This window comes from Cervus canadensis, chromosome 23, assembly GCF_019320065.1.
Source record: "Cervus canadensis isolate Bull #8, Minnesota chromosome 23, ASM1932006v1, whole genome shotgun sequence".
NCBI lineage: Eukaryota > Metazoa > Chordata > Mammalia > Artiodactyla > Cervidae > Cervus > Cervus canadensis.
In genome coordinates this window covers 18,607,537-18,623,759 of record NC_057408.1, presented here as the reverse complement: position 1 = coordinate 18,623,759, position 16,223 = coordinate 18,607,537, and positions in this window count along the sequence as shown.

Genomic DNA, 16,223 nt, shown 5'->3' with positions numbered 1-16,223 from the left:
CAATGCAGGAGACACAGGTTTAATTCCTGAGTTGGGAGAGATCCACTGGAGAAGAGAATAGCAACCCACCCCAGTCTTCTTACCTGGATAAATCCATGGAGAGAGGAGCCTGGCGGACTACAGCCCATGGCATCACAAATAGTCGGACATGACCGAGTGATAACACATACACACGTACACATACACACACACATATAGAAAATATTCTCCAGTTTTCTCAGACTCTGAAAGTCACGCTATGCCTTGTGGCACTCTGGAGGGCTATAGTCCATGGGGTCGCAAAGAGTCAGACACGACTAGTTGACTAACACTTTTAGTTGCGGCAAAAAAATAATATCATGGTGGCAAAAATGAGAAGAGATAACATAGCAAAGCCTTTGCTTTTTTAGTAGCATATATATGGAATCTCCACTGCACAGGCTGCAGTGCTGACGTAGTTTCAGCTAAAAAGATGTGGAGGCTGACAGATGCGCACCTTTGCTGCCGCCATATAGACTTATTTCGTCCTGTTAGCCTCTGTGTATGTATTTGCATGTCTCTCTCTTACACACACACACACACACACACACACGCCCACACACGGGTACCAATTGCCACAGTGTCTCTCTGCTCATCTTCATGAGGAGTATTTCTGTCTGTAGACCTAACTATGTGCCATAGCATGACCAGCTCAGGGGGAATCATTCAAACCAATGCAATTTACTCAATATTGGTCAGTTTGACTCCTGACCCTGGTCCCTGGGCAGCGTATCCTTGGCAACCGTGTGTGAAGTCGGGATGTGCTCATTGCTCTTATCTGAGACAGCTCGCTAAAGGCTGCCCGACACAGTCTGGCCTCTTCACAGAAAATTAGAAATCCAATAATAGATGATATTCTGATCAGATTGGTATTTACACCAGGAAAGCCACAGTCATGGGGGCCGGGGGGCAGTGCTGTCTAGACCCTTTGGTTGGTTTCTCGCATGGGTCATGGGATGGGAGTTATTTGGCTTGCTGTTTCATTTTGGGGGGAGGGGAGGAGTTAGAGAATGCCTTCTCACCTCATGTGAGACCACATCATAGAAATGGATGAGCTGATCCCCAACTTGGCAAAACAAACCAGAAAATTTCATGGGAAACACCTCTCAGAAAATATGATGGAGTGCTCTCATTTCTGTTTCTTAAATAAGCATAGTTTCAGCAAAGGCACACTATGTCTGTGTGCATAAGTGAGAAACTGCAAAAGTGGGGAGTCTATAAACACAGGATGTCATGCTGGAGTTGCCAGAAAATTCTGAAAATACTTTTGCTTTGTTGCTATTGAGCTCCACATGATCCACTTGTCACTGTAACACTATTCCTGGCAAACTGTGGGGAATTCGGGACGATGAGTTACTATAGAATGAACAGCTTGGTCTGCACTTACACCGCCTTTCTTTCTTGGGAAATACCACACTCTTCTCTCAACATCTTTTACATTTCCAGTTTTTTCAATTTGAAATATTGTCTCACGCATTTCCCAAATTTTGTAGGAAAGAAATCTCGCTTAGCTTATGCTGGAAAAAGTATTTTAATTTTATGCTTGATTTCCTTTTTTGAAATTTAGAAATAATGGGTGTTTGTTTTCATTAAAACAAAATAACACTAAAGCATATCTCCAGAGTCCTGATAAACAGTAACAGACGATTCCAGAGCCCAGAAGCTGAGAGTGGTGACAAAGAGCCCAGCGATGCAGGCTCGTGAGCAAATGCCAAAGTCGAGAGGGACACCCTGGGGAGACAGGAAGGGGCACCCAGGGAACAGAAGAGGGAATCCAGTGGGGACAGGGAGGGAATCCAGGGGACAGGGAGGGAATCCAGGGGGGACAGGGAGGGAATCCAGGGAGCAGAGGAAAAATCCAGGGGGACAGAGGAGGGAATCCAGGGGACAGGGAGGGAATCCAGAGGACAGAGGAGGGAATCCAGGGGGGACAGGGAGGGCACCCAGGGGACAGAGAGGGAATCCATGGGGGACAGAGGAGGGTACCCAGGGGAGAGAGGAGGGAATCCAGGGGGGACAGAGGAGGGCACCCAGGAGACAGAGGAGGGAATCCAGGGGACAGGGAGAGAATCCAGGGGGGATAGGGAGGGAATCAGGGGGGACAGAGAGGGAATCGGGGGGACAGAGAGGGAATCAGGGGGGACAGAAGAGGGAAGGGTGGAAGGTTGCCAAGCCTATCACCCATCAACTTGACGTTCCCACCGAAGTTCTCTGAGAAAAGAACCATAGGATCCTTCCTTCACGTGTCCCTGCGAGGATGATGCTGGGGGTGGGGGACTGGGGACGGGCATCCACCATGATGACGAGTTCCTTGGAACATGAGTGATGGGGACTTGGGGAGGACTTCTGTGTCTATAAAACCTGGTGAAATTTTACCTGTGCTGAAGTCACATGGTTTTGAACCTCTGCTGAGGGACAGAGCGGGCTTTGGTGAATTAGGTTAGTGAGTACCCTGAGGGTCACACCTGATGTATACGGAAGGTTGGGATTAGGGAGTTAGGACGTCCTTGCTTGACCAGATCCTGAGCACTCACAGGCCCGCCTGGAATTGGCTGCCTGTCACTTTGGTCATTTTCGCCTCTTGCTGTTTCACAGTGTCCTGCTCAGCTGCCTTTATCCCAACACAATTGTTTCTACCTGCAAATAAAGAAGTGCAGCCATAGAGGCCTGTGCACAGTGGTCTCATGGAGGCTCTCCTGTCAGTGTGGGGACCGGGTACCACCGGGCCCGGGTCAAACACAGCAAGTGTTTATGGTCAGGAACCGAACTGGGTGAAATGCTCTCTCACACTACTCAGCAGCAATTTGCTAAATATTACTCATGGTCACAAGCTGAAGTTGCTATTTCCTGAATTCCTTCCCAGGAAATGAACTAACTCATCTCTTAGGAAGAGAGAAATTCTGTGATGATAGTGATTTGATCATGAGTCTGGGGTGGAATAAGCTTTTCTTCCAGGCGCTCATTTAGATCTCCCTTCAAGATGTTCCCGTCTTGCTGGTCCGGCAGCAGGACAGGAAATGCCAAGCTTCCCCCGTGCCTGGGATGGTCAGAGCTGAGGGCATGACGAGTTGGAGTGGAGAGAGACCTGTAACGCGTTCTTTCTGGGGTGAAAAGCCTACGGCAGACAGATACAGTTCTCCTCTGATGCCACATGATCAAATGGAAGCATCTTCATCCTTTAAGATGAAAATTACCTCTCTAAATCAGCAGCGACTGGTTGATTTTGGTCGTGATGCATTTTGAAGTGTAGTCGGCCAGCACAGATTAGGCGCTTTGCGTGGGGATGTGTCTTCCGGGCCAAGACATCGTGCGCCATCCGTCGCAGATGCCAGCTGCACTCAGCCCCCAGTCCTCGGCCAGCTTCCTGCCTTGGTTTCACATCATCACCCGTGCACCCGTTCAGCTCTTCTTCCTTTTATATGCACACTCCTCCATGGCTTTTACATGGTTAGAAAACGCCTAAACTTTTATCATGTCTCTGAAAGTGTCTGACAGTGATTTAAAATTTTTTAAATAAATGTGTTAAAACAATCATTCACAAAAACATGTAAGTCAGAATATGTGATGTTGATGTTGGTGACGAAATAATCATTAACCTTTTGAGGAACATAAATTTCCAAATGAACAATTTAAGACAATAGTAGTTTTTACTACTCGCTGCTTGTTTCTAAGGTTCACATTCTAGTTTTCAAAAACTTATGATACACTCAGTTCATCCAGAGGCTTAACCAACTGAGGTGTCTTATTGTTTTGTATGCCCTGATATCATTTAAGAGATGAAAGTTAACACACAAACACGGGATTTGTTAAGATACTCCTAATTGTGTGTGCTGAGTCACTTCAGTCGTGTCTGACTCTTTGCTACTCTATGGACTATAGCTCGCCAGGCTCTTCTGTCCATGGGATTCTCCAGGAAAGAATACTGGAGTGGGCTGCCATGCTCTCCTCCAAGGGATCTTCCTGACCCAGGGATCAAGCTGCATCTCTTATGTCTCCTGCACTGGCAGGCGGGGTCTTGACCATTGAGCCCCCTGGGAAGCCCTTAAGACACTCCAATCTCTGCTGATCATGGGAAATAAAAGGTGTTCAAAGAAAATGAAATTAGTAAACAGAGTACTTGTATTGGAAAATGAACTTTCTCCTTGTGATTTTCACTCCATTGTCTTGTTGCTACAGAAAACACCCCTTCAGAGCCCAGGTGTCAAGTCTAAGCTGAAATGCCCCCAGCCTGGTAAGGACGAGGCAAGGTGACGGTGCTGAGCCTGTGAACCTGGGGAGCAGCTCTGATGTCTGAACTCTGGTGGGTGGTGGCCATGTGAGAAATGGATTCACCTTTGCCAGAGCTGAAAAAAAAAAAAAAAAAGGTGATGACATCAATAAGTCCTTATGAGAAAGTGACATCCCTAAGTCCATGTAATAATATCCCAAGTTTAAAATGTTAACTGATTTTTTTTAACTATGATGTAAGCCAGAAAAAACCCATCTGATGTGTGGTGTAAACATTCAAAATTTTCCATTTCCAGCAGTCAAAGCAGTGCTGGGCCAGGGTCTCCATCACTTCCAACTTTTTCAATAAAATGGGGAGTGGCTGCAAGTCACCATGGCTGCGGGCAAACCCCTCCACCATGACATCTTCCTTTGAGATACTGGGTCAGTTTTGAAGATTAATAACAGGAATCACAAGAGCATTGTGCATTCAGTTTTAAAGGTAAAGAGAAAGGCAGAATAATAGGAATGGGCTGAGCCTGAAGCAGTTGCTGAGAGACTAACTGTGGAAGGAGGAAGCCGACAGCGCCCTTACTCCTGGACCCAGCGTGTGAAGGAGAGAGCAGCCTCAGTGAGAGGGCCCCGCCCCTGCCTTTTACAAAGTGAGGGTCTCACGAGGCACGAGACGACTCATCACGTGTTGTGCACAGACACACTTACGTAGGTGAGTGTAGGTGGTACCCAGGTTATCTCAGAACCTCTGTGTGTGTGTTTCATTGCATCTTCTTGTTAACCTCATCAAGTACCTGGAAATAAGATGCCCCTTAACTTATACACACAATTAATATAAACAGGGTAAACAACAAGGACCTACTGTACATCACAGGAAACTACACCCAGCATCTTGTAATACCCTATAATGAAAAAAGAACCTGAAGAAGAATGTACATAAATAGATACGTATAACTGCATCACGTTGCTGGACGCCTGAAATTAACACAGCATTGTAAATCAACTTCAGTGAAAAGAGAAGAAACTACTGGTGCTTTGCTCGGCACGCAGTGCACACTCTCCTGGCAACCCTCTCTTCTTAGGCTTTACTTATTAAAAGAAGAAATATCTGGGCCCTTTCCGTGGTTTCAAATTAACTAAACTAGTAGGATTTAGTATTCAACCTTTATAAGTTATCAAATATCTTTATTTCTTCTACCTGATTTCTAGAAATCTGATCTAGCTAAAGGTACTCAAATCCACTTCTTGTATATCTGGATTTGGTAAGTTGCTTCTTACTTTCACGGCCTCAATTAAATTTTTAAAACGGAAGACAAAAAGTAAATATAGTGGTAATTGGGATAATAACAGCTCATCATTATATTAAGGATTTTAGTACAGAGTATTTGAATAGAACTTCTATGGCTGTTAAACACATTTCATATGCATTTATGACTGCATAGAGTTTAAGGTAATTGGATCTTCTATAAATCTTTCTAAAACCACATGCACATATGTGTATTTACATGTATATTGTATATATAACTTTTATGTTACACACAGAGCTGAAAGGAAGCCTCAAAGCCTGTAACAAATAGAATATTTTTGTATTATTTTAGCTCAAAAGAAACACCAACAGGCTGGTAGTTCATTTGATTCTTTGTTCAGTACTGTCCAAATGAATCCACAATAAAATAAGATTGCTTTTAACAATTCGAACTTGTCTAAGAAGATTGAGCTGGGGAGATTGCCATTTCATCAACACACGCACATTTTCTCTGCCGGCCATCCAGACACACACACAAAAACAAACTTGTAATGAGCGGGCACTTTATCAAGCGCCCTCTCCATCCTTCATTAAACGACAGAAAATTGCTCTCTGCCGGGGTTGTCAATGCAGCCTGCCCTCCCAGAAGCCCATTTGTTTCACATGCGAGCGCCGAATATTGCAGGATTTGCAGATTTTAGGTGACAAATCACAGCCAAGTTTGCGTGCCTCTCAGAGTTGTGTTTTGTTTGGGCGTCTTTGGGGTTTTGTTTTGCATGATTTTTAAGGGGAGGGGACCTTCCTCCCTGACAGAAGGGGAGCCTGTGTTTCTTTCTCCTCCTGAAAAGTGTATTTCAAAGGCCCTTTACCCCAGAAAACCATCTCAAAGTGAGGGGTGATATACGCGGCTGGTGGAGACTAAAAGCACAAGCAGAGTGGGAAATGTATTCTCTCATTGCCTCCTTTCTGTTCTTCATTAAATCTTATTGAATTTGTCATCTTTTTTAATTGCACTTACCCATAAGGGTGGGAAAAGGATTTTTTTTTTAGTGACTTAAAAACTTAGCAGATTTACCCCCTTCCTGGAGATTTTCTGACAAGGAGGAACTTAGAAATCACAGCAACAGTGTGGCTTTGTCAGGGCCCCTCTTGGATACCCAGCCTACAATCAATGTGGCTTATTGAGCTCGGGAGCAGTGTTACAGGGATGGGAGAACGCAGGGGCTGAGGCTAGTAGGAGCATCATTATTTATTCATACCCACAGATGAACCACACCACAGATTGCGGAAATTCTATCGCCAAGGTGAAGAAATAGAAGCCACTCTAAGTTAACTGGGGGCAGGGTGGGTGCGTTTGTAAGGAACACAAGATGACGGCTTTCAAGAGGGACAGCCCAGAGCTCAGGGATATTTACATCTGCTCTGAATTTTCATCCAAACAAATCCATTTCAAGTTTGGGACCCAGCCCACCGTGGCCGTGTCCTTTCATTGCCATTGACGTGGCGGAGACTCACTCGTCTTTAATCCACCTATTACTCTTTCTCTTTAGTGTGCCGTGTCTGTGTCTGTTTGGGGGCCGTGAAATAAATGTGGGAGAGCACTGCTTCAGCTACCCACCACTTCGTGATTTTTGTGGATTTTTTTTTCGACCTAAACAGACTACTTTCTCTGAAGAGCAAGCTTGGGGTTCTTGTTTAGATATGATTTACGATGCTACATTAACCCTTCATTGACCTAGAAATGCCCTAATATTAAAACAGTTTGACACATAGAAAATCAAAAGCCCTTTTATTGAAAGTGTTATTGTCCGCATCGTAAGTTTCTTCGATGTGGTGCCGGCGTCCCACCATCAATTTCCTTCTGCTATTGAGCATGTATTGAAAAACTAATGGACAGAATCCTCTGTCATTTCTGTCCCAGTGACCAGCAAATAGCTCAGAGAAAGCTGGTGCCTGCTCGTCACTCCAGGCACTTCTAAATGACACTGCTAAGATAACATGCTCGCGGTTTAAGGGAAAAAAGACATATTGGAGGTCCTGGGGATGAATCACAAAGGCCCTTTGTTCACTCACATACTCGGGAAGTTGTGACTTCACTGCTCTTAATTTCTCACCCTGGAGTTCACGAGAATGAAATAGGAGGTGGAAAACCGGGCTTTGCCAAGTATTCACTGGCTTCTGTATATATTGTCTTTTGAGCCCCGAAGGAAGTATTTTTAGAACTGAAGTGATTTTACTTCTTCTCACTTTTCACTGTTGACTTACCTCCACATATTTCAATAACTCTGATACGTTGATAGAAATCTCCAGTTTGGTTAGAACGGATTTTTGATCAACGTGTTAGTAACAGCACGCAAGACAGTCTCCACAAGGAAAGTTACTGAGAGGACCCAGCTGCTGGAAGGATGTCTTCAGAAGATGTGGCTCTTGAAACGATGCTCCACCGTCACACCAGATGTTCATATGGGCGCTCAGGTGTGTGCACAAGGATGCAGAAACATGTATGTGGGGGAACAGGAACTGTATCACTATGCCAGTGCCCTATTTAATGTTCCCTTCTCGAGATTTCCCCAGACTGTTCCTTTAGGAGGTGGCACTCCGGAATGAGTCCTTTGTGCCACCCTGGAGGGCAGAGCACAGGTGTGAGAATCTGAGCCAGACTGGAGGCTGCGTCCCAGGGGCCGGCTGGCCCGCCGCTGTGGAACCCTGCAGCAGCTCCTCACCCCCCACCCCCAGCAAAGCCAACCTTGTCTTTGCGACCAAGTGCTTCTGCAACTGTCCCTCAGGTCCTGTGCTTATTGGAGTTTTTTTTTTTTTTTTCTTTTGTCACTAAAGTCACTAATGAACTTATGGACTCTAGTGGAGAAGGAAGAAGACACACGCGCCTCGGGTCTGTCCCACCCTCAGCTTTTCTGCTGATACCATGATCTCCATCTGCTCGCTTTATGGTCAACAAAGCAAAACTCATTGTAAAGTCCTCCCTGGATAAGAATGCCTCCAACCTCAGAGCAACTGTTATCACTGTGGGATGTCAAGGAGGAATGTGACTCAAATATACCTGTAACGTTTTACTTAACACTTATATCAAAACCTAACTGGAGTGAATATGCAAAGTGTTTATTTAATAATGGCTAAAGTGTTGGAGAAGACTCTTGAGAGTCCCTTGGACTGCAAGGAGATCCAACCAGTCCATCCTAAAGGAGATCAGTCCTGGGTGTTCATTGGAAGGACCGATGCTGAAGCTGAAACTCCAATACTTTGGCCACCTCATGCCAAGAGTTGACTCATTGGAAAAGACCCTGATGCTGGGAGGGATTGAGGGCAGGAGGAGAAGGGGATGACAGAGGATGAGATGGCTGGATGGCATCACCGACTCGATGGGCATGAGTTTGAGTCAACTCCACGTGTTGGTGATGGACAGTGAGGCCTGGCGTGCTGCGATTCATGGGGTCGCAAAGAGTCGGACACGACTGAGCGACTGAACTGAACTGAACTGAAAGTCACCAAGAATATGTCAAAGGGGAATTTTGTTGGTGTACCAAAAATAAACACATTTGGTAGATTTTTGTTGGTGTTCGGTCGCTAAGTCGTGTTACACTCTTTGGTAGGACACAGTAACTATTATATTATAGCTTTTACTTTTATGCTGCAAAGAGTCAAACACAACTGAGAGACTAACACTTTTACTTTTCCACAAGAGTAAAAATCGATTTTAAAATTTTATAAGGGGAAATTTAGATTTCCAAGACATCTTCCAAATGTGCCGAAGTACTGCAGAACGCAGGTTCGCGATGACGCGTGTCCCACACACCTGCCTCAGCCCGTCGCTTCTGGAAAGCAGCCCAGTGACTTCAGTGGCGCCACAAATGCCATGCTACCTGCTGGTGGCTTTCTGGACTGCTCCACAGCTGGGCCCAGCCCCAGGGACCCGACCTCTGTGAGTGTAGCCTCAGGCCAGGGCCGGGCTATACAGCTCTGGAGGGACAAGCAGGACAGCCAGAGGGGTGACGGTCACCCGCACCCTTCCAGCTTCTCTCCTGTGGTCGGGAGGAAGCCCTCTGGCTGCCCAGCCTTGCAGTGGGGGAAACAGGCAAGATGCCCTCACAGACAAGGGGTGAGGGGTGGACAGGTCTTGCGTCAAGCAAGAAATGAGGGGAGAGGGGGTTATCTCAGAGCCAGGGGGCCCCTTTAAACAGATCACATGCGCAAAGAAGAGTAACAGGTTCTGAGCATGAAACAAACATAGGACAAAAACATACCCTATCGATTGGCTGACATCCAGAGGCGCCAAACACCAGAGGACAGAAAGATGGGGTCAGAGGAAGAGCGGGTGTGAAGACAGGGCTCTGAGTACACGTGGGGCAAGCTGGGGGTCCTCGGGGGGCCCAAGCGTCTTTTCCTCCCACCAGCTTCACACTCCACAGGCCCATGTGTCTCTGCCCCGTCCTGTCGGATATGCAAATGGAAAGGGTAAGGGAGCACTTTAAGACCTCAGGCATGAAATTTAAAATTGAATCCTGTCAAATCATAGGAACTCAAGTGTAATTCTTATTGTGCAGATGACAGCAGGCTAATTAGTAATCCTAGCGAGAAGCACCCTTCACCCCTAAGGTCACAAGCCAGTGTCCTACTCGTGTTTATTAGCTTAACACAAAGGGTCATTATGGTAATCCCCCCCTTCCTGGGCCTTTTCTTTCTTCTTTTTTTTTTTTTTCTTTGTTTCTTTTTTTTTTGTCTCAGTTTGATTCCGGGTAAAATAAAGTTTCGTGAATAAATGAATATGGAATTGTTTCTCATTATAATACAGCTTTCACAATCTTTTAATTAGCATTTAGAATGCCTTTGAAAGTATTTGCACATGAAAATTATTAAGTTGGTATTTTGTAAAATCCTGCAGAACTCTCTCTTCTTTCTAGGCTCCTGTTTTGAAGAGAGACAATCAGAATGATCAGGATCAAGCACATTCTTAATTTCCCAATTACGGTTTCTGCTCAAAAATTAGAGTCTCTGAGTCTAATTACTCCCCTATACATCTTCTAGTTAAACTTATTATTTTTTTGTACTGTACTAAACTGCCTTAGCTATTTTATAAAGGCTAGGTATTTCACTAAGCTCTTGCAATATTGAAAGAATCTATATTCTGAGAATTTGAAAACATGTCAGCCGACCTAAATTACATATTGATCAGGTTTAATTGCATGCCACCCATCAGTATTAGGTTTGAAAATTCATAAAAGAGAAATAATGTACTCTTTGTGGATGATTACTTCTGGGGCATTTAAATGAATTCCATCACTTAACCTGGGCTGCGACAGATTATTGAGTCTTGCCAGCTAGCCATTCAGAGACCAGCGTGAGAGACCAGCTGTTTTCCAACTATCAGAGACCAGCAGAGTGCAAACAATATAAATTTCTATAGATTTTCTTTTAAGGAAAATAGCAAAGTAAAACATTAAAAGTAAACATTCATTTTTCAATTGCTTCCTCATTGTCTCTTTACAGAAGCATTCATTTTTAGTTCTTTTTGGATCTCAGGAACCTTATTCTTTCAAGTAGTAATTCACGTCTTAATTAATATACAGTAATCAAAGAGATAAGCAACAATAAATGATTCGCAGCCTGGTTTTATTTGTTAAGGTTAATTTTTTATGCAAGTGTGTAGAAGGATTTTCATGTTGATTCTTTAGTGGACAAACCATTTAATTTTCGTACAAAAAAAAAGGGACATCCAAAGTTTTGTACTATCGGTGGTAAACGGTCTTTAAAAGCTATCTTCTCGTGAAGGTCACATCGGCTCAGAAAATGAGTTCATCATTAGTTTTCAGGATGCTCTTTACATTTAGAAATTATGTTTGTTGGTATTGGTTGTGTTTTGAGAAATTGTGCTTATGTATGTTTTTCTTTACAGATTATCAATACAAAGTAAAAAGAGCTGGTTAAAATCATTGGGCTTACTTGGATAATAGTTCAACAGCTACATTTTATTTAGACACTTTCAGGTAATAAATATCTGTGAACGTAATTAACTGTCTTTACCCAGGACTGGTCCTGCAGGCGCTGCTGTAGGGCGTCAACATTGTCTTTTAATGTTAAGGTTCAGTTTTTCCTTGAGAATTATTAGGACCCTCAAAGTACGCTAACAGGATTTGTCTTTCAATAGCATGTTGTTATAAGTGGACACAAGCCAGATACACCATGTGTCTCATCCTTGGTACCCACAACACATTGTGTTTTATTTTCTATGAGCAAACGCAAGGCTGTGCAAATGTGCCCTGGACACGTCTGACTTCATTGTCTACTTGCCTGAAACTACCATAATGGGGCAGAAAACAAGGGCTCACAGGGGCCAAGGGGCCCAGTTATGTCTGAGTCCTTGCCTAGTTACAGCTGCGTTAGGGCCCTCAAGGATAAGCATCCACTTAGACAACTCAGATTTTGACAGCTTAGGGTGCGGGGCTGGTTGGTCGATGGCAAACCCGGGTTCTCTCCGCTTGTACCTGCACCCGGTGTTTCATCAACACTGTCCTTGTGGTCTCGGGTGTGGCATGTGTTGTCTTCTGCCATGTCCTTAAGAAGAAAATGAAAGAGGAGAGGGCAGAGGGCCTCAGACCAGCACCCCCTGTGGGGAACAGCTTCCGCATACAGAGGTCAGGTGCCATGCACTCAGATAAACCCAACTGAAACCCAATGTATTGGAATTCCATCAACATTTTATGAAGGGCGATGCTTTTACTCTACTGATCGACTGTTTACTATCTAATCAGTTATGTTGTAGTAGAACACAGCCACCTGAATGACCCACTGGGCAAATAAATGACTTTTTTCCAAGACTCTTTAGAAAATGAGAGAGAGAGAGAGAGAAAAAAAAAACTTATGGTCAGGGAAAACTTGGGACTTTCTTTCTTCAGAAAACTTCCATCCATAATGATGGACTGTCATTATGAGTCAGGAAAGAACTGGTGTTACCTTCGGCTGTTCTAGAGTAGAACACAAAGAAAGGGTCTATGAAAAGAAATCATCTTAGAGTGAAGCTAGTTTCAGGAGGGACAACCAGATCAAGCCAGCTTTGCAAGAAAAGGCTGCTGTGTGCACTCAGTGGCCAAGCTGGGAAACACTGAGAGGTCGGATGCAGACGGTGAGGTGCAGTGCGGAGTGTTTCTGCCTTTTCTGGGTTGGAGCTGGAGTGTGATCACATGAAAACTCAAGTCTGCCCAATTATGTCGCCTTGCTTTTTTGTACAGAACGTTGGTGAGAGGCCCTGCCCTCAGGAGAACCTCTTGGCTGGAGACACAGCTCCATAAATGAACTGCATGCTGTAATAAGTGCCCTCCAAGTGTAAGCTGGAACTTCATAGGCAGCTCAGTGGTAAGGCATTCACCTGCCAATGCAGGAGACACAGGTTTGATCCCTGGGTTGGGAAGATCCCCTGGAGGAGGAAATGGCAACCCACTCCAGTATTCCTGCCTGGGAAATCCCATGGACGGAGGAGCCTGGCAGGCTTTAGTCCATGGGTCTAAAAATGTCAGATGACTGAGTAACTGAGCACACACCACCACACGTGGGTGTGAGTTACACACTCCCACCCACAAAGGTCACCACATCAGTGACTGACAGGTGTAAAAGGATTGTAATATGGCGTAAAACAAGAGCCAGTGTGTGCCGGAGATTTTATAGACAACTTTAAAGAAATGCAACCAAATATCGAAGATTCAGGGAAATGTTCACCTTTGTCTCAACAGCTATCCATCATTAATTCTCCGTGTTTCTCCTCTCGTCCTTGGAATTCTTGGTGCTGTGGAGTTTTGCAGTAACAATCCTCTTTATCTAGTGGATAAATCAATAACAAATCACTGATTCCTTAGCACCCGAGAAACGGTCTGCAGAAGTTCTAATGTGCCTTTCGGTGTACAAAATTAAAGTGTGCCTACAATAAATCATTCCCAAATGTTCTTTGATGAGTCCTGGAATGGCCAAGGCCTTCGCACACTGTAAATATTTCTCTTCTTATGTGACTGTCTTTGGCAAATGTCCCTCTCTCCTCACTCTGGCCATAAAGACACCCTGGGGGTGAATCCCTAATTGCCACTCTATTGCAGCTCCTCATAATGGCTACATTGGGGAAATGAGGCTAAAAACACTTCAGCTTTGGGAATGGACAAAAACAGAAAGAAATCAAACCAAAATACGTTGCTTAGCTAATTATCAAACTGACATTTCAAAGTCGCTCAGTTGTGTCCGACATGGACTGTGGCCTGCCAGGCTCCTCCATCCATGGGATTCTCCAGGCAAGAACACTGGAATGGGTTGCCATTTTCTTCTCCAGGGGATCTTCCCAACCCAGGGATCAACCCCAGGTCTCCCACATTGCAGGCCGACTCTTTACCACCTGAGCCACCAGGGAAGCCCTTGCTGGAAACGTCTGTCAAAGTCTCCATATCCCTGTTTTGGGTTGAACCATGTGCCTCCAGACAGGTGTACTGGAGACCCAACTCCCCTTAGTGAGAATGTGACCTCGTTTTGAGATAAGGTCTTTACAGAAGTGGGTGAGTGGGTGCGTACTAAGTCGCTTCAGTCGTGTCCGACTCTTTGTGACCCCACGGACAGTAGCCCGCAGGGCTCCTCCATCCATGGGATTCTCCAGGCAAGACTTCTGGAGTGGGTTGCCATGCCCTCCTCCAGAGGATCTTCCCAACCTAGGGATCCAACCAGGGTCTCTTATGTCTCCTGGCAGGAGACAGGCACTAGCAGCCTCTGGAAAGCCCCCTTTACAGAGGTATTTAAGCTCAAATGAGGTCACTGAGGTGGCCCCGACCCAGATGGCTGGTGTCCTCATTGGAGAGAAAACGTGGATAGAGACAAGAGGGACAGAGGGAAGACAGTGTGAAGAGGCTGAGCCAGGGAGAGACCCTGGGGCAGACTCCCTCCTCCCCACTGCCCCTGCCTCAGAGGAAGTGCGTCTCTCTGTCACCTGAATTCAGATTCCTGCCTGTGGAGCTCTGGGAGAATACCTTCTGTGGTTCAGGACACCTACTTTGTAGTGTATTCTCCCAGCATCCTAGGACACCAGTGCAGCACCCTGGATTAGCAAGGTGTCCTAGCGACTGTCAGCTATGTGGCCCGTGTAAGCTGTGCTCAGTCACTCAGTTGTGCTGACTCTTTGCGACCACATGGACAGTAACCCACCAGGCTCCTCTGCCCATGGGATTTTCCAGGCAAGAATACTGGAGCAGGTTTCCATTTCCTCCTCCAGGGAATCTTCCTGACTCAGGGATCAAACTCATCTTTCTTGCATCTCCTGCATTGGCATGTAGATTCTTTACCACTAGCACCATCTGGGAAGCCCCCAGTCCCATCGCTTCATGGACAATAGATGGGGGAAAAGTGGAAACAGTGACAGACTTTATTTTCTTTGGCTCCAAAATCACTGTGAACAGTACTACAGCCATGAAATTAAAAGACTCTTTCTCCTTGGAAGAAAAGCTATGACAAACCTAGACAGCATTTTAGAAAGCAGAGACATTACTTTGCCCACAAAGGTCTGTATAGTCAAAGCTATGGTTTTTCCTGTAGTCATGTATGGATGTGAGAGTTGGACCATAAAGAAGGCTGAGCACCAAAGAATTGATGCTTTCAAACTTTGGTGCTGAATAAGACTCTTGAGAGTCCCTTGGACAGCAAGGAGATCAAACCAGTCAATCCTAAAGGAAATCAACCCTGAATAGTCATTGGAAGGACTGATGCTGAGGTTGAAGCTCCGACACTTCGGCCATCTGATGTGAAGAGCTGGGATAGATTGAAGGCAGGAAGAGAAGGGGACCACAGAAGATGAGATGGTTGAATTGCATCATTGACTCAATGGACATGAGTTTGAGCAAACTCCAGGAAATGATGAAGGACAGGGAAGCCTGGTAAGCTGCAGCCCTTGGGGTCACAAAGAGTCAGACACAACTTAGCGGCTGAACAACAACAGCAGCAGCTTCCTTTTTAAACTTAAAATACATAATTTGACTCCAGGCTTCCAATAACCTCATTTTCTGTTGACATCACCAGGGTACCTTCATCTGGTTTACGTTAAACACACAAGAACTAGAGTATCCTTTTGCATTCATGTCCACTTTGACTCAAAATACTTAGATGAGGAAGACAAGTGTTCATCCTATCATGATTAATTTCCTGAATTTTGAAGGGAAATTCCGTTGAGAAGTCCTACCTGCTGGGCCATGTCCCGGAGGAAGGGCTATGCCCCTGTAAACGACAGCAGTTACAATGAATTTGTGATCAACCACAGCCTGCCACATGTTCAGTAAAAGCACTTCACGAGTCCTCTTTTTATTTCCTTTTTCCTCTTTATTTTTACTCTCCTAGTAAGAATAATAGTTCTGTGGATGAAATCAAGGGCTCTCGGTGAGTGGCCCCGGATTGTGAAGCAGGAGCTCATGCGTCTGCCCAGGAGAGGCCTGCATCCACTTGACCTCTCCATCCTGTTTCCCCTTCAGTGAAATGGACACAGTGCCTCTCCAGGGCTTGACTCAGCCTGGTTCTTCCATGAGGCCACGTCGGCCATTCCTAACATAGCCACTTGTCCTCTTGTTTGGTTTACCCCTGGTCTGTACTTGGTTGCAAATATGCTTTATGTTTAAGGCTTATCTTAAGGCAAAATTAAAATAGGGTGTTACATATCAGAAGCCAAAAAGCAGAATTACCTTATAATCTCAGAGATGAAAGCGAGCAGGACTGCTAC